Source organism: Sebastes fasciatus, chromosome 5 (genome assembly GCF_043250625.1).
Source record: "Sebastes fasciatus isolate fSebFas1 chromosome 5, fSebFas1.pri, whole genome shotgun sequence".
Classification (NCBI taxonomy): Eukaryota; Metazoa; Chordata; class Actinopteri; order Perciformes; family Sebastidae; genus Sebastes; species Sebastes fasciatus.
Genome location: NC_133799.1, coordinates 25,997,978 through 26,017,110, shown reverse-complemented (window position 1 = coordinate 26,017,110; position 19,133 = coordinate 25,997,978). Strand labels below are relative to the sequence as shown.

The following is a 19,133-nucleotide window of genomic DNA, read 5'->3' as shown; positions in this document are numbered from 1 at the left end:
AATATTTCAGATTTAAACCCAGTGCTAAAGGGAACCATGACGTTGATGAGGCAATCTCTAAACTTTTGGTATGAAGCCGTGTGGAGGAAATAGCGGTCACGGTCGGTGACGCAGCGTAGCAGCAAAAGCTGGACCAGAGACGCCAGACAGCCATCCAATGTTAAAGATCTAAGTAAGCGCTCTACACATATTGAGCGTCATCTTTTCTTATAAAATGTCTAGTGTAATCGGTAACAAGTTTATAAATCGGCATCCCTATTACATGCATTATATTAAATATCTTATTTAGCATCATCATGAGACAAAAAAAGCCTCTGACATGGTGAAATAATCCAGCATGTGGGAAGAACCCACATTGAAGACTGATGTCCACCCCCTCATGCCCTCAGTGCTCACACACACACGCACACACACACACACACACACACAAACAGGAAGGATGGTCGTTGTTACACAAGGTCTTGGTTTGACACGCAGGACTCCCCACCATGATGTACGACCCGTCTTCAAAGGTGTCAGAGATGAACGTCGCTGTGAGGACGGACTCAATATGTGACCTTTGACCCACGTCAGACCCTTGAACTGCGTGTTATTCTCCTGGTGCTTCAGGATGGCCAGACATGTGTGTGAATGTGTGAGAGCCGGTCTCATATTTACCAGCAGACACTCACTATTTCCTGTGTTCCACTGACCATTTTTTAATCTGTATCAGAGACATCTTCAGGCGTATTGGAGTGAACACACTGTTTTGAAAACAATTACCCAAAAAGCTGAATATAAATCATCCAGTGAACACTGTCTTGCCTTGTTTCTCTCATGAATCGTCTGCCAACTATTCAAATCTGTCTTGTGATTCAAATGTTTGGTATTTGTCCTGTCAACATTTGTTTTTGGAGATTGGAGGACAGAGTTGTGTTTATGGAAATCTTTGCCTCCCCTACAGTTATTTTCCACTATCGGGACATCTTGTGCTGCTTTCTGCCTTTGGATAAAAACATGTGTTCAATACTGACCCAAAAAAGATTTTCATGAAACCAAAGCTCATTTTTGATACATGCTCACTGTATGGTGGGCATTATTTCTGCAAAACTCATTCAGTGTATTTACATTTAGCTTGTGTTTTGATAGTGGTGGAGTCCGCCATTCCTGTGCTGGATTCAGATTGCCTACCTAAACACGAGGGATTCACAGGAAACGATGTATGTTAAATCTAGCACAGTTTTATCTCACTGATATCAGCTTCAATGTATTAAGTTATTGCTAATGCAACTGCCCAATTCACACCAGAGCCGTGGCGAAGTTCGGCCTGCGGCAAACTGCCATGCAATGTCTATGAAAAGCTGCGGCGGCCGCTCCCAAGCTCAGTGAGCTGCGGCCGTTTGATTCTGCGGCAAAGTGCGGCCAGAGAGGACCTGCAGCCAATCGGTAAACGGATCCTGTGTCATGTTGACCTGTGTTACAAAGAAATTCTTCCCGCCTGAAACACATGAACACGCCTCCCGGCTTAAGAGAAATGTAAGTTATTGCGGCGTGCTGCACTTCGCCGCTGCCTGGTGTGAATTCGGCATAACCTAACATTTCCAACTGCTGCTGCTTCATTTTGAAATTATTCAAATGGAAAAACATTCCGTGGCTTTTGTTGTGAAGCAACCGCAGAAAAAAACAATGTGTTTGTCACCACTCCTCACTGTTAGCGCTAACTGCACCACGTCTACAAATCAATACATGGCACTTCTTACAAAGAATGTGACAACAAGGCGTCACCAAATTAACCAGGACTGAAATGTTAAGAACTAAAGCGTGGAGATGACTGTATGCTGGTAAAAGAAGCTTCTGTACTCAGTTTTCCAGCCTCTACAGTCAGTAAACTGTAAACTTGTACTACTTCATCTAAAGAGATTTTCCTTCGTCTCCATCTCAGCACGACATTTCATTTTCTGGCTCGACTCAAGTCTTTGATTGTTTCTGGTATACTGCAGGTCGAAGAGGAGGAACCTCTCTGACTGCTCGTCTTTCCGTCTCCTTTCATGCCGGGTCTTTCCCCGTGCTTTTATCTTAACAATGTCTTGTTGGCCTGCTGTCTCTCCTCCAAACAGAGAGCAGACCTTTCTCATAATTAACTCCGGTGACTTTCTCCCACCCAGAACCACTCCCTCTGCCAGCCTGCCAGCACACGAGCACCAGGGCAGCTCCTCTTTGATTTTACGATGCACAACGTTCCCCTGAGAGACATTTTGTAAGATGAAATAAAAACAGAATATCTACAGTAAAGCTGAGATCACTGTAGGTGAATGTCATCTGCGTGAGCTCCTCTGTGATGGCTGCATGACAGGAAGCCATCAATGAGAGTTAGTTAAAAGATCCTGTAAAAGCTTTTCCACTCTGGCAGTAAAACAGATTCATCTGCCTCCCTGTTTGACTGTTTGACTTTCTCTCTGGTGAAGAACAAAAGAGCTGCTTCCATTTATAGGGCTTTTAGAGCAGAACACTGTCTAATTTTACATCAGCAATTACCTACAAATGTCATGATGAACTCCTCTCAGTTTCCGTGTAGTCCTGTGACAGCTGCAGGTAGCGGTGTGGGCGTTATTGGTGACGCATTTTTTAAAAGGGCAGTTTATATGAATGCCACACATACCACCCATTGTTTTCTATTCATGAGTGTGTCATTCATGAACCACGGTATCAACCTCTAATAGAGATGTCACGAGAACTGATACTGATGTACCAAGTTGATGCCAAAATTCTGAGAGTGACGATACTCATTTCAGGGCTTGAAATGGCGTCCCGTCGCCCGTCTAGGTATGGGTATTGTTACCATTTTAACGGTACTACTACTCTTACCGATACTGCTTATCGATCCGGTACTTTTAACGATTCTCTTTGTTGTACTTTAAGAGAAAGAATCATGGTGGATGGGGCAACGAGTGATGAACTACGAGCTAGTCTGTCAAAAACGGTGTATTTCTCCATGGACCTCACTATCATCATCATATATCTAGGGGTGGGGGTAATTTGTGAGGGAAATGTCTTTATTCTTTGATTTTTGGGTTGCTGGAAAAAAATGTAATAAATATTTCCTGACAATGACTTCTATATTTGACTTCTCTGACTACATACATGCTGAAAATCAAACATTTTTACTGTATTAATTTAGATATTTTACAAAGTTAAAAGTATCAAATTGCAAACATATGGAATCGGCACCCAAGTATCGTGATAGTATTGAATCAGGAGATAGGTGTATCGTCCCAGCCTTAACAGCCTTAACAGCCATCTAACGTTAAAGACCAATGAAAGCCCTCTACATATAGTGAGCACCATCTCTTCTTGTAAAATGTCCGGTGTAACCGGTGGGAAAATGTCCTCACCGTGACATCCCTGGAGGACACTTTAGCTTCTTTCTCTACCTGGCTGCAGCTGTAAAATCACAGACTAGATCCGTATTAAACAGAACCAGCTTCCACAAAATGTAATTTACAAAGTGGTCTGCCTAATAATGCAATCATCCCTGGTTATTACCCAGGATTGAGCTTCTCTCTTTGAACTCCTCCTCATCATCATCATCTCTGTATCAACGCGTCTGATCTCAGAGATAAGACGTGTTCTCCAGCTATAGCTCTCCCATCCGTCATAGAACGCTTATGTAACATCCCCACATCCCATATGTATATATGCATCTACGCGCTCGTGATGGGAACGGTAAGGAAGGCTGTCGGGGCGGACGCCGAGGAACATTTTCATGAGTGTCAGGACTCACTTTGAAGATTAAGAGGGGAGATATCATCATCGTGCCATGCACACATAGGAGGCTGGAGCTAACGCAGTGCGACTCCTCGGGAGGAAACTCAAGGCCGTCAGCTGAATATCCAGCGCGCACAGAGACGCACACATCTGTGTTTGTTCATGTCTGAATATTAACAAGTTTTGTCAGAGCTTAAAATTTAAAATCAACACCACGCTGTCATCATGAAGTATCCTCAACAAGAGCAGTCTCTGCTTGTTGCTAAGCAATAGCCACCTGACACCTGCAGATTTAAGCCTTCAAACCATCAAAGTTGAGCTTTTTTTCACCTCTTTTTTCATCTGGCCCAAAACAAAACTCTAAGAACAGCTTATTTAAACATGGAGGAATAACTGCATGAATAACTGATAGGGATGCACCGATTTATAAGGCGAACATCGGTATCTGATTCGGAGAAAAAAACACTGGCTGGACTCTGGCATGGCAGCGGGCGACCATGCGCATGTTTGGTGTGTTTACAAATAAAAGTGAAAGAAAAAGTCGTCCACGTGGGAGTGTTACACTGTCTCGTTGAAAGATCAGCGACAAGAACGTTATGTTCAACGACAAACGACGCGTCGGGGCCGCCGCATCGTAGTCCTGCGGCTCCGTCATGGGTCCGTCCAACCCAGACAGCTGAGGCAGCGAGGCCTGAAAGCAGCACCAGCAGAGCGGGGCTCTTTATTCGCTCCCCGTCAACTAGGTTTGTCACGGTAGTCTGTGTTACCGTCGGGCACACACCGATTACATTATGCGCCCACCGGCCACACCGTCATTTTGCTTTTTTTGTTCATTTTGGCGTATCAGCGTCGTGTTATCAATAGATAGTCGGACAACAGACGCTATAAACTGACAGTGAATGCAACAGGTGTCATATTTCACACACACGGGACGAGAGAGGGTCGACAGACCGAGAGATGGCGGAGGATTTGGTGTGAAAAGCAAACACACCTATTTGTCAATATTTCCGATTTAAACCCAATGCTATAAGGAAACCATAATGTTAATTAAGGTAAACTCCACAAAGAGGACAGAACGGTCACAGCCGGTGTGCACGGCGCCGTGGTGCACGGTAACGTTAGACCCCTGTGGCCCCGCAGCTTCTTTTTTTAATTATTTTTCATGTGAAAGAAGGTTATATTTAAGGTTGTTTCATAAATTTGTATAATTGTATTTGTGCTCATTCAAAGACAGTGTAATAAAATGCTGAGTGAGTATATTTCTTATAATGAAGAGGTCTTTTTTTTCTGGCACAAAAGAGGAATAAATAACAGCAAAAACAAAATAAACAAAAACATCTGTGTCAGCTATCAGCCAAATTGTTATTTCAAATATCTGTATCTGTATCTGTATCGTTGCATCCCTATGAACTGACACGCTCATCCACATGAACACACCTATGTGAGGTCAGCCGGTTGACTCCGTATGGGGCCGACTCGGCTGACCTCGCGGCTCGCGGGTTACCATCCATCACAGTCCGTCAGGCCCAAGGTGAGTGTTTGTGATCAGGCGGCCCACGGAGCCACGGAGACAGCCAACCGTAGAGAGCCTCAGCTGTGAGGTCAGGGGTCGGGGGTCACGCCTGTTCCCACAGTAGCAGAGGGGGCTTGTCTCTGTTCACTGTCACCTCATCAACACACGTACGGCGTTTGACCCCCATGTATTACAGAGACAGAGTAATCCCTGTTTCAGTAAGAGTAAATGAGAGAAAGCCTTGTAAACACTATTTTCTAATTCCAATGTGAGGATTGCTCCAGAGTGCCATGGCAACTCTGGAAGCCCACGTCAATTAGTGAAGTCATCCAGAGTGCAGATTATTTTTAGTATGAGAATGACACCATTTCAATCTCTGACACCATTAAATCTAATAAGTCACTGTAATGACTGGATGGCTAATTAGTCCCCTAATTGTCTGTCTAAATTACCAAAAACTCTGCGTTACTGAGTGAACCACAAGATATTGTGTCACTCTATCGAAGCTTCAAACCCTTCACAATCCTCCTGGTCCAGCTCTAAGTCTGGACCAGCACCTGGGAGTTGTGATGTGATCATGATGGAGTCTGACATGTTTGCAGAGAGCTGGGACCTCAGTAAATGTTTTAAATACTCCAGAGAAGAGGAAGAGAGCAGCAGCAGTCACCGTCTCCTGGGAGAGTCTGGAGGGCTGAAGCTATAGAAAGTGTCAAAGCCAATGTGGGAGGAAACCGCTCTAAAAGACAGACAGAGGCGTTAAAGAGGATGAGACCCAGAAAAGAAGTGTTTATCTCTGTCCCCCATTTACCCTCCTCTTCCTCCGATCCTCATCATCACAACTTGGCAAAAACAGAGCTTCAATTCAAGAAACATTCACACTAATTATAACACAAATTACAGGATGGTTATTTTTAAGAAACAAACTAATACAGTATCATTATAATTAGATGCCAAATACCTTGAGGCGGCGCAAATTAGAGATGTAGGAATTGCAATATTATGTTCTGTGATACCATATTGATTCTCAAAAACACTGTATTGATTTTTGACAAACGCAAAAGTCTGTTACACGATAGGTCGGCCGAGTGTTGGAGTTTCTTCATTGGCCATTGCTCTTTCAAAATGAAAGGGCGGGAACAGTCTGTTATGCAAATGAGCCCGTCCAGCGCGACGAGTCCGACTCCCGAAACTTGGACCAAGCTGTTAAAGTAGGTGATTTAGTTTGAAAATGAAACCAGATTCAGCAGTGGCATCGCCTATTTCTCTCTTCAAATGTTTTCAGAAGTAGATTTTGGTGGATTGTTTAGACGGAATAACAGAAAGTTTACGAGCAGGCCGCCATGTTGTTTCCTGTTTGAAACGGCGAGCAGAAAACCAGGGACCAATCAGGTGCATTCAACGAGAGGATACGTCACCAGTTGAACGGCCAGTTGAGAGGAGCAGCACGTCCCCCTAGTGTCCTCGACGGACCTGGTGGACATGTACCTCTGGATTTAACATTATAGACGTGACCACGGACCATTAATGGAACAATTTAGCCACAAATTCACAGACTGACCGAACACGGTCCAGACATATACTCGGTTTGGACCGAGTCTTGTTTATATGCAGTCAAAACTTTTTTTCATTTGCAAATATATGCATCCTCTCAGTGCATGTGCCCTCTCAAAGGAGTGCTATACTGTATGTTGGATGTTACACACTAATGCAGATCCCACTGTTCTGATTCCATAAAAAAACAAAAAAAATCTTTTTTACTCAGATTTTATGCACATGGTACCGTCTTCTTTATGCTATTACAGAAAAAAAACATTGTCAGGTCAGATGTAGGTTTTTTGTATGCTAACAAATACATTTCTATTTGACTTTGTTAAAATCAGTCACAGGTGTGTTTTTATTTACAAAGCTATTCTTGGTAAAATTCCGACCTAATTATCTTCTCTTTTAAATTTAAATTATGGAAATTACAATATCCATTCAAAGGACTTTTCTGCACCTACTGCATGGAACGATCTACAGACTGATCTTAAGCTTCAAAATATAATAACCCTGAACGAGTTTCAAAATATGTTAAAATCTATTGAGTCCAGGATGTTGGTTTGCAAATGTTTTATTTTGTATGTTAATTGTTGAAACTCTGTGTTGCCTGGTTAAACAAAAGCAAAATAAATAAATGTATCTCACTTAGAATATGGCTAGTAAACCTGAGGAACAGGCGAGTCTTTTTCAGAAAGAGCAATGAAAGAAATGCTCAATGAGAGACTGCGTAGAGAAGCTAATTCAGGGATGACGTCAGGACTTCAGCTCTCTATAGTATCTAAATTGCTCCACAATCCTCTCTCTCCAAAGAACAAACCAACACTGTAAAAACCTCCGAGACCTGCGCTGTAAAACAGATAAACGGTTCAACACAATCACAGCACCAGAACTTATTTTTCAGGGAATTGTTTCTCTGAATTAAATGCTATGCTTGTCTTCAGTAATGAGTTCACACATTTTTATTATATTACAGTAAAGTAACCACGAAATCCTATTTTCACATTATCAGACTGCGAGTTGCTTCAATTTCCTTGTTTGCCTGAAATTGGGTTTTTAATAGTATTTGGGGACATTTTTTGGAATAGAGAGAATATGTGTTTCTCGGGGTACGTACACGGTATGAATACCTCTGCAGCGAGCCAACCTGTGACAATCACAAGCAGGGAAGTTGTAATAAAAACAAAATTGGAAATCAGTGACTAAGAAACAATGGCTGAACTAGACGTGGGCAGATAAGAATACTGACCACAGGGATGTGGACTGCCTCAGCCAGGAGCGAGACACTATTTCAATGTGGACAGCTCATCAAGATGACTGACAAGCGTGGGGGCACAACCCAAACCACCTCCGCCAGGAAGGGCACGGCTAACAATACACTCGCCGCCTCCAGAAGAGAAGTCTCCTTTTGTTCATTTGAAGTATTTCTTTGAGGTGCATATTTCTCTTTTCTTTTGTCCTGATCTCGGTGCTCCTGCTTTCACCCTGGTTGCAAACTCTAGGTGCAGCTGAGGGGAGAGGATCTATCATTCCCATCAGTTGAGAGAACTCCAGGAGTGTTATTACTTTGAGCCAAGCCATTAAGCTTTTACCCCAGAGCGATCGATGGCAGATGCTGGAGGGGTTGTTTATCTTTTGTCTTCTTATCAGAGCGGCAAACGGAGAGGTGGGGGCACAGAGAGGGAGAGGTACGAGAGGAGAGGAGGCAGACCGACGGAGAAAGAGAAATGGAGCAAGGCGAGAACACCTTGTTCCAGTCGAGGCTACAACTTTGACTTAGAATTCAGCGCACAGTCCGTTCGTTCGTTCGTCGCCTTTTGATTTGCCAGAATTCATGTGAGGAGCTTGACACGTTTGATGTGGGAGATCAGTGATTAGACAAGGTTATGTGAAAGGCTCACAGCCTGCTGGGGAATGACTCAGTATGTTAATCAGATGAACTGAAAGTCCTGCTTCGTATCATTAAGCTCACCAACGTAACAGATTAGCCACATCATGCAACACTCAAAGTCTACCTGCATGTTTTTGGTTTAATATTTTATCTGATGCAAACCTCCTCATTAAGGCAGCTCTCTGATGTTTTGAGCTGTGAATCATATCAGTGAGTGACTGCTAGAAGGTGACTAATGCCTGGAACACATTTAACAAGAATCAAGCCAATTTTGGGCCCGATCTCCCCCCCCCCCCCCCGACAATCATCATAAACGCCCCGAGTTTTTGATGGTTGTAAAGATTATCTTTCCAGATGTTCCAGTGGTGTGAGGTATGTTAAGTGGGTTTTTTACATCTCCCGATCGGCTCGGAAATCCATCTTGGCCGCACCGATTTCAAATCCTAAATAATAAACTAGGGCTGTCAAAGTTAACACGATAATAACGCGTTAACGCACATTTGTTTTAGCGCCACTAATTTCTTTAACGCAATCGATCTTCCGGAGGTTGAACCGGGCTAGAGTGAAAATACTGGTATCATATGAAACTAGAAAACCTAATGAATCCATTGGTACCAACCATGTCAAGGACGCTAAGTAACGCTCCAAACTTCCACTAAATTTTGGCGAGGGAAAAACTGTCATGTCCATTTTCAAAGTGGTCCCTTGACCTCTGACCTCAAGATATGTAAATGAAAAAGGGTTCTATGGGTACCCACGAGTCTCCCCTTTACAGACATGCCCACTTTATGATAATCACATGCAGTTTAGAACCAAGCTTACTGAAGAAGGAAGGACAACCACCACCGTCATGGCGGCCGCGGCTAATGCATGAGCTAATGCTAAACGTGAAGCATAAAGTAGTAGTAAGATGGAGCTCAGAAATGGAGGAGCAACTTGTTGATTTGTGGTGTTTATTTAACGTGTCTCCATGACTTCATCCATCCATCCTTCATGAATTTTCAGCACAAAGTAAAAACTAACATCACTAATTCTTCCTGCCCGTCGTCCGCCATGTTTGTTTACACTAAAGTCACCTTTGATCGCGAGATATTTTGCGAGATTTCTGTTTTTTTTTAGTGGGGACTTTTGTTGTTGATGAATCTGTTAGTGTGTTTGGGCTTTTTTGGCCAAATCGTTACTCCTCCACACACTATAGGAACAAAACTGTTAAATGTATCATAGTATGTCGTTATGTGTGGGCTCTCTCACATTTTAAACATCTGTTAAGATTTGAAAAATCTTTTAGTGTGGGCCAGCCTTTATGAAAAAGTGTGGGGCGCACAAACACACACAGAGAGGAGAAACTGCTTTTCCAAACCCTGAGATGTGTGAGAAATCCTGATGAAAGCCGCGCGAGTCGCCACTAACAAGGAAGATGGACCGAGCATGAAGCAGAACGACGAAACGCAGCTGTCTGGAGACGTTTCCCTCCCTTTCTTTCTCCGTCTGTCTCTCGTCTCGTAAACACACTCAGACATTCACAAACTTTCACCCCCGTTTCCTTTCATCAATACTAACTTCAAAGCCCGCTTGTTAAAATGTGTTAATTCCTTCTCATAAATAAGGTAAAAACACACAGCGAGCTGGCATTATAGTCAATTAATCTTCATGATTATGAGATGTGTTTTTTCACCCTGCCTTATTTTTCTAAATCTGTTTATTCATCTACCGTCTATCCCCTTCAGTCCATTAATGCTCTTATTCATCCTCTCAGACGCTCGCTCTTCTTCCCTTTCTCTCCGCGTCCCCTGCCTCATTTAATTCAGCGTTAACTTCATTATAATTACCCAGATGATGCAGCGTACAGGTGTGAGCAAAGATGACTTTCAGATCAGATAATTATGTGTTTTCCTCAGAGTCTGGAGATTGTTTATCTGACACAGCAAATCCTCATCTCACCTTTTATTAAATTATATAGAACCATAACTCTGTTTTTGTTAGTTAGAATTGTAGGCTCTAATAAAACAATGTGGTGTATCAGAGACTCATTAACTGCATGCAGTGTTTGTAATGTCCAGATTGTACGTTTTGGTGTGCTCGGAAGGTGTGAATCCCGTTGTGTTTACCGGGCATGAACAGGGCTGGTGTGTGCCTGTTGAAAGGGCCCATTGATAGGCCTGAAGCCGGGGCATTTCCTGCTGAGCGGCCGCTGACAGCGCTAACGGCGCTCTGGGGAGGCGCCTGTCAGCAGCTTCCACTCTCCATAAACCAGCAGCTTCAAGTATCAACAGTGTCTAGAGGTGGACAGAGGTCAAAGTGGAGGTGAGGAGGGACCAGCGTCCTTCCACCAGAGCACAAAGCTCTCGAGTATTTTTCACTCTTATTTCAGTTTACCACACATCAGGTGTCTAGCTCTTAATGACAACCTTCACAATGCCACTCTCTTCCAAGGTCGTTATTTTCTATATCAGGATATGTTGAGTGTACAATCAAGCTTATATAATGGTCCTTTACCACAAGAAAATGAGAGAAGCTGTGTTAAAATATCATACATTTTCTTTACAGTCAATTTAACCCTCATTAGTTAGTTTCCCCAGTGAAATGTAATTGGACTGACTGTAACTGGAATAGAGCACCTTGGGGAACAGTCATTTGATGAGGAAACATAATAAACAGCCGTTGTAAAGTGCGGCGAGCTGCTAGGTTATGTCCATGAAAAGCTGCGACGGTCGTTTGATTCCGCGGCTCTGCGGCCGGGAGGCGTGTTCATGTGTTTCAGGCAGGAAGAAATTCTTTGTAACACAGGTTAAGATGTCGCAGGAATCACAGGATCTGTTTCCTGATTGGTTGCGGGTCCTCTCTGGCCGCACTTTGCCGCTAAAAGTTCAACTTTTCCCAATTTTGTTTGGCCGCACTTCACCGCAGAATCAAACGGTCGCAGCTTCCTGAGCTCGGGAGCACCCGCTGCAGCTTTTCTTGGACATTGAACAGCAGCTCGCCGCAGGCCGCACTTCGCCACTGCTGGTTATTATGTTTATTCATCAAATGACTGTTCCCCAAAGTGATCTATTTTTTGTGTTCTTTATTTATGCTCCTCTTGTCATTCACATTCACTTCCAAAATGATGCGACTGGAGGCCCTTTGCAAGGTTTTCTTCTAATGATTGGATTTTATTAGACTCAAGAGAGCCTCAATAAGCAGCAGTGGACCCTGTGTGTTTTAATTCTGCATTGGTGTGTGTTTGGTGTGGCTGAGCTTAGACCCAAACAGCTGACTCAATGCAGGGTGTAGACAAAATGCTGTTTACTCTTTAAAAAAGTCAAGCTTACAGTTGGTCAAAGGTAGTAAGACAGGAACTCAGAAATCAGAACGGACATCGGCAACAGGCAGTCAGAACAGGCAACAGGTAGAGTGAAGTGAGAGCGGCTCAAACCCAGCAGCAAGGCAACATAAACAATCTGGCTAACCACGATGCTAACTGTCCTCTATAGATCCTGGGGAGCTAATGAGCAAACGAGCAGCAGCTGTGCAGGCAGGTGGCTGATCACAAGAGCAGTCAGGTGATTTAACGGAGGCGGGGAGCCTCTGACAATGCCTACTGGGCAGGTAGGGCATGGCTGAGTCCGCCAGAATAACACACAACACACAGAGACAGGCTGTGTGTCGCCATTCAGGGGCTTTACAATACTCTGAGGCACAATGAAGAGTTATCACGGCTGCAATTATTTTATCTTTCGTTGCAACGGGTCGCAATGTAAACGGTAGAAATACGACGTTCATGTTAGAGGTGTAGAAATGTCTTGATTCAAAGATGCATCGTGATGCGGATGTGAACGATTCTGAATCGATGCATACCTTCAAAAGGTAGTCTCATCTAAAGAGAGGAAATATAATGTAGAGGAATAATAACAGCGTGTTATAACAATATAAGCTTAAACATAAAGAGAGAATGAAGGGAAATAAAGGTCTCCACCAGACAATGAAGGGCGGGGCAGGGAAGTCATTGTGCAGCTAAGCCTCTTCTATATAATAACCTGTTATGATCTCTCTGTGTTTAGATGATTAAATCCAGTTTAAAACGCTGAGCTTTTACACGCTGATCTAAATACAGTACACACTCGTACGTGGACACATGCATTCACGTGTTTGTTTACAATAATCAGGCTGTTTTTAGCTCACTTTGTCGATTTTCAGTAATGACATTGAGTGATGTAATGACTATATAATAATTTTAATGCATTTTACTGCACCAGCCTTCTCTGCAAGTCATCTCCTATATGATATTACTGTTTGTTTAAATGTCAACTTTTTCCACTAAGACCATTTAAAATGCATCTTATCTTGCATCTTAAATACTTTTCTTATCTTATCACCGGTTCTTAATACCACAGTAACACTGAATGATTCCCATCAGCACGTTGGTTTCATCATTATCAGTTGGACTGACACAGGCAAGCTGTGAGCTCCGCTGACCTCTCCGACTTAAATACTAAAAACTAAAATAATGACATAAAGTGAGTGAAGGTAACTTTCTGCGAGTTGACGGACTGTATTCCCTGTGGCACTCTGGCAATTTATGGAGCAAAGTGATGACAAGAACGCTGGACATCAGCAGTGTTTTGTTACCTTCATCATTCCCACAGAGGCACACAGGTAATGTACTTTAACCATCCCAATTTTTCAAGGTAAGAGATGATGCAATTTGATGCAATGGCAATTTTTCAGAGTGCAACTGAAAAGCAATACTTTAGTAAGGAGCAAGGAGGAGATTTAAAGATTATATCTATCAATCACTGAAAAGTGAACGAGAAAATACATATTTATGAGTATTAAAGATGCGGTGGGTAGAATTGGAGCAAATATGATTAAAAAGTTATTTTTATAAAATGGTTCTTATATCCTGACAGTAGTGCATGAGACAGGTAATCTGAAAAAAATCATGTGCCTCTGTGTCCTCCGGTGCTCCTAATGGCATCTGCAGGATTTCACAGACTGGAGGAAAACAACCAATCAGAGCCGAGCTGGAGTCTGCCGTCTCTGAGCAGCTGTCAATCACTCGCTTAACTCCGACCAAACGGTCAAACTAGGCAGCGCTGATCAAATATGAATCGATATTCTGTTACTGTAATTGTCGTCGTGTAGGCACAAGACTTACGTGCTAACTGACCGTCGGCTGTAGTCTTTGTGGTGTGTTCAAATGCAACTTATCGGCCAAGGCGAAGGCAACATGAGGCGAGGCAACAGTTGGCCTTCCTCAACGCTAGTTCTTTGACGTCGGCTTGGTGTGTCTGGGCCTCAACACTTGCGGTCCAGGAGAGTGAGTGACTGTACACATTCAGAGAAATTCATATTTTCTTCAGCAATTGTTAAAAAAAACAAGTCAACAACGCTCCGCCCACAAAAATACGACTGTTTACTAACAGAAAAGGGGTCTATGACCCCATTAAAGATGGTGGTCATATGGCCGCCACAGTTCTCATGGTATTGCCAGAGTCTGCCACCTTGCAGTTGCTCAGGAACAGCTGTGTCCTGCGTGCCAGCTGAAATCCCTGTCAAATTACCCAGAGTTCACCCTGCCTGACCACTGACACACTCCCGCTGGCTGTCCACCCTGTCACTCTCCATGACCCTCATCACTTATCACCAGTCTGGAAACACATAAACACTTCAAACACACACAGATGGACTCTCAGAGGACCACACATTCACTCTTTTACTTTCTCCAACTTATAATTGATGTTGAATGACGCTCTCTGATCACGCTGGTGTTTACCGAACCATCCGGCATCCACGCCTATTTTCACGGTATTAAACGACACCGAGGACGGCTGCGAATGCTTCCTGGCTCCATCATGCAGAATGTGCAGGTGAATACATTAAAGCGATTAGCGTTAATATGGGGTTGTGCTCTGCATCACTCGGCTGTCCGATAATGGGAGACCTGCATTCAGAGTGTCTCATCCCTGAGAGGTTCAAGAACCTCGGCCGGTCTCTGCCGGCTCATTTGCTCATTATACTATGCAGGGTGGTGGTTCGGTTTGGAAGATAGTTGTGGGTGTATGCTGTGTTTTCAGCAAAGTTATTAATAATGTACCTCCGCAGCCAGCAGCCACCTAATCACTACTACCAATAGACCTGGGAGGACTGCAGCACACATACACACACATAAAGGCTGGGCAAGTTTCAGCCTATTACACAAACTGTGAAAGTTAGAGAAATGTTGTACTTTAATTCGTTGTAGTGCATTTAAACAAATATAGACTGATGTCACATTTATATAATGTTGGGGTTACTGCAATTACAAGTTTCAGATATGTAACTACATTTATAATTTCAAGTGGGACACTTTCCTACAATCGTCGCTGCATTGGTTTCTATACCTTAGCCTACATACGTTAAATATACGTGGAGCACCGCAACACTCTTTATATTGTGCCTAAGTTAATGTAACTAACTTCAGACTGGGCTGATGGGGCGTTTGGGTTCGGTTTCCTAAGTTAGCAACCACGAAAGTTAACTTATAATAATAATAATAATAATACCCTCCGACTAAAGAAAGAAACTCAGCAGTAGATCTGTTCAAGTTGACTATGCTCTATTTTAAATAACTGACCCCAGACATGTCTTTAAATGAAAAGGAATAACAGTTTACTGACTGATTTTTTTAATATGTAGAAATAAATTTCAGTGCTCGAAGTGAGCCGGTACTCAGCGGTACGCAGGACATTTTACTCCTTGGCGTACTGTGACATTCACAAGACTCCGGTCCTGGAGACCAAAGCTAAGGTCTCCCCCGCGTCCTCCGACCGCGGCCAACACTGTTTAACAGACGGGCTTCACTAGATAGAACCAAGAGGTTTTGGTGCTTCCGTGTAGTTTGTGTTGGAGTCTCGTCTGAACAGCGTAGCCACACGCGAGCGTGTAAGAAGTAACAAACAGTCCCTTTAAATCCTCTCAGGTTTCTGAGGCAAAATCTCTATTTCTCCTCTATTATCTAAATCTCTCTGTAACAAATTCAGCTCAAATGCACAGAATCTTTAAAACACATAAAGTGAAACTCACAGTTCGTCATCTGTCCTGGAGAAACAGTTCATGGTCCTGAAGATGAAACCAACGGCCACTTCCGGTCAGCAATGGCGTCATCCGGCCTCGTGGCATCTGAGCGTTCCAACAGGTGTCTTCATCAGAGGACACACACAGCTCTCCAGGTCACCGTGAGGTCTGTCTGACCTTGAATCCAGCGCCCGGTCCAACTCGTTCATTGATCCACTAGTTACACAACAAGCTAACTAGAGAAACTGTTGCTAGCTGATTAACCGAGATAAAGTAGAACAAAGTGCGTGTTGGTGTTTTAACTTACTGCGACTAGTTTTCCTCCATTTACTTGATCTAACTTTAGAGAGGTAGCTCTCTCGCACCTCTACCGTGTTTTTTCTTTGTCCCGCCCTCTTTCTGACCTATGACCAATCACCACAGGTGTCACTGATTGACAGCTACAGTAACCAATCAAACACAAGAGCTGGAACTAAAGGCACAATCTGTGTTTTTATCTATTTACCCCACTGTTTACCTTCAATAATGTTCGTTTGATAAATAATAATATATAATATAATACAAAATTATATATATATATATATATATATATATATATATATGTGTACATATATTATGTATATTTATAAGTGTAAGGGAGAAAAAAAAGAAAAAAAGGATGTCACAGATATCATAGATCAGAAATTGGAATCAGAAATAATTTATTAATTGGAAATTGGGGCGCTACAATTGCTCTTATATAAACATAAAAAAAGTAAGAAAATATAAATAAATGAGTATGTAATACGTATATTATGTACATAATGCTACAATATAAACACAGTATATGTAAAGAAACATAAGTAAGTACTAAAATTCTAAATAAGGAAATGAGAATATAAGAAATATATACAAATACTTGCATTAAGACGTGCAATATATAACAAATAACCACAGTGCAAATAAGTAAATATAAAATGCTGAGAAGTCGGATCTAGTAAGTGTTAAATAAAAATGCCAGAATTAAATAAATAAGAATTAAATAAGAATATTTCTTGAATGTATATTATAAATACAAAACTAATGACATTATTGCACAGTTGATTTATTGAAAAAAATATTTTACAGTTAAGTCAGTATTGTATATAGATAACACGACATTAACATTTACCAGTTATGGGTTTATGTTATTGAAATAGTCTCAAATAGGACATATTCACCTCTCCTCTCAGTGAAAACATATTTTTTTAGTGTTTCATCACATCTCCTAGCAGAGTTAATGAGTGGCCTGGTGGGTTTCTCTGTTTCCAATTTCAACAAAATCAAACAAAATCAGCCTTCGTGCTAACAATGTCATAAAACACGTTATACTATATTGGTTGTTTGACAGCTCCATCACAACTGATTTCACTCCAAACACCGCTGGGTCTGATTGGAGTCGTTTCTGTAAAACCTCGGACAGAGTTTAGGAATATTTTAGTCCAATAATGAACGATTCTTGTGTGCTAATGAAGCCGGCGCACGTCCACATCGATCACAGAATGGATTTACTGTAGGAAACATCTTGTGGAGTTTCAGCTTTCAGTGTACATTTTCTAGATTTATGTGGGGATCAATAAATCATTCCACAGCAGCTTAACTGTCACTAAAACTTTATGATAAAAACTCTCCAATGACACACAACCTGCATGCATACACACATAGATAAGAGTGTGTGTGCATACATACAACACACTCCTCTGTGTCGCAGTATGAGCGGACTAGTCCTGCCCGTAGTGGTGGTGGTGGCGGTAGGCTTTAGATAAGAATGTCAGTAATCTCAGCTCTTCTTATCATGCGGGCACAATAACATGACCCTAATCCTACACTGCAGTAAATACATTCTTGAAAACCTATATTTGTACTGCAGCAAATCAGAAAACCATCAAGTTCCCCGATCACATCACACGTGTTCCCCCGTGAGGACCTCGGTTTCATGTCTTCTTTGTGTGAAAAGAATTTGTAAATGTAGTCGCTGTGTGTCATCGCCTGCCTCTGGGCGTTGCTATAGGCACGATTTATCTCATATTTCATCGTCTTGTCAGCTTGTTCCTGCTGCTTTCAGTAAATGTGACATGAGAAAACAGTTTGAAGCTCTGCAGGTCTTTTGATTCTAAAAGTGTACCCGTCTACACAGGTGCGTAGATGTGAGTGATGCCGAAAGGACTCTTAGCAGCAAGTTAAAGGGCGAGTCCATAATTTTTTGAGGTTTTTATATCATTCTGTAGCTTCCCAGTGTTCCTTATGTATTCAAATCCATTAAAATTGTGGTCAAAGTATGTTTTAGCATCAAAATGCTATTTTCCCTTCAAGCCCTTCTAAAACCGTTTTCCCATGTGACCTGGCGTAGGTTTCTGCAGTATATATACATCCTTATAGTCAGTGTATTAACGTCACAAACAGTAACTTAAATGGCGGTCAGCACGCTCTCATTGCCGGCACAAAAGCTAAGCAATGTACTACTGTGGACGCCACATTAGTTCAGATAACAAACTAACTGATTGATGCAGCGGTAGACCAGCAACTCCCCGTGTTCTGAGAGGTAAAATTACTGTTTTTGTGAATGGAGCCTGGTGGCTTTGAAGACCACGATATACCGGCTTCAGTTCCTCATCAGAAAGGGCTGTCTGATGGCAAGGTAAAGAGGTGAAAATATTCTAAATATAGCGTACACTTAAACTATTGACTTTTATTATCTTATCATCTACCGTCCACAGCCGCTTTACCTCGCCATCAGACAGCCCTTTCTGACGGGGAACTGAAGCTGTTAATATCACTCTCTTCAAAGCCACCAGACTCCATTCACAAAAACAGTGATTTTACCTCACAGAACGCTGGAGTATACATACAAGCCCACGTCAAAAAATCCAAACTAACACAGCGTATGTTGACTCAGCTAGTGCTAGTGTTGATTCTTAACCTTATTGATTAGCTTACTGTGGTAACCTACGTCACTGCTTTCTGCTCACGGCTGAGTGGGCGTTTCCATTTAAAAAAAACAAAAAAAACAGAGAAGAACGCAGATGACAACTCTGACCTTTAAGTCGTCAGAAAGATGACCTGCTGTCTGGTCAGTTATGTTCTGCTCCACCTCCCTCCTACTCAGTTTTGTCCCTTCTCCAGTTGTCCCCCCCGCCCCCCCTCTCCTTCCTCTCCAATGTGTGCTTCAAAGTGCGTCACAGATCCGGCTGTTTATTCCCAGCCTTCCTCCGGGCGTCTCTCCTCCTGTGCATCACTTTCATTTGCCACAGCGGCTCTGATGGCCTGTCAGCTCTGTCCTGACACATACTGTATATGTGTGCACAGTGATGCACGCAAAGGAAAACAGACCTAAGTTCATTAGCGCACCTTCTGTATATATTACTAGCAATGCACACACATGCAGAATGATCAAGG

At 42.5% G+C, this 19,133-nt stretch overlaps 1 protein-coding gene across 1 annotated transcript in view; it reads right to left on the bottom strand.

Annotated features, from left to right (window-relative positions):
• The window catches only part of lnx1 (ligand of numb-protein X 1), a 92,428-nt gene extending 76,576 nt beyond the window's left edge, over positions 1–15,852 (bottom strand). The window contains exon 1 of the mRNA XM_074636123.1: positions 15,729–15,852. The gene's annotated coding sequence lies outside the window, so the exon portion shown is untranslated. The remainder of the gene's footprint in view (positions 1–15,728) is intronic.
• Positions 15,853–19,133: the final 3,281 nt, after the last annotated feature.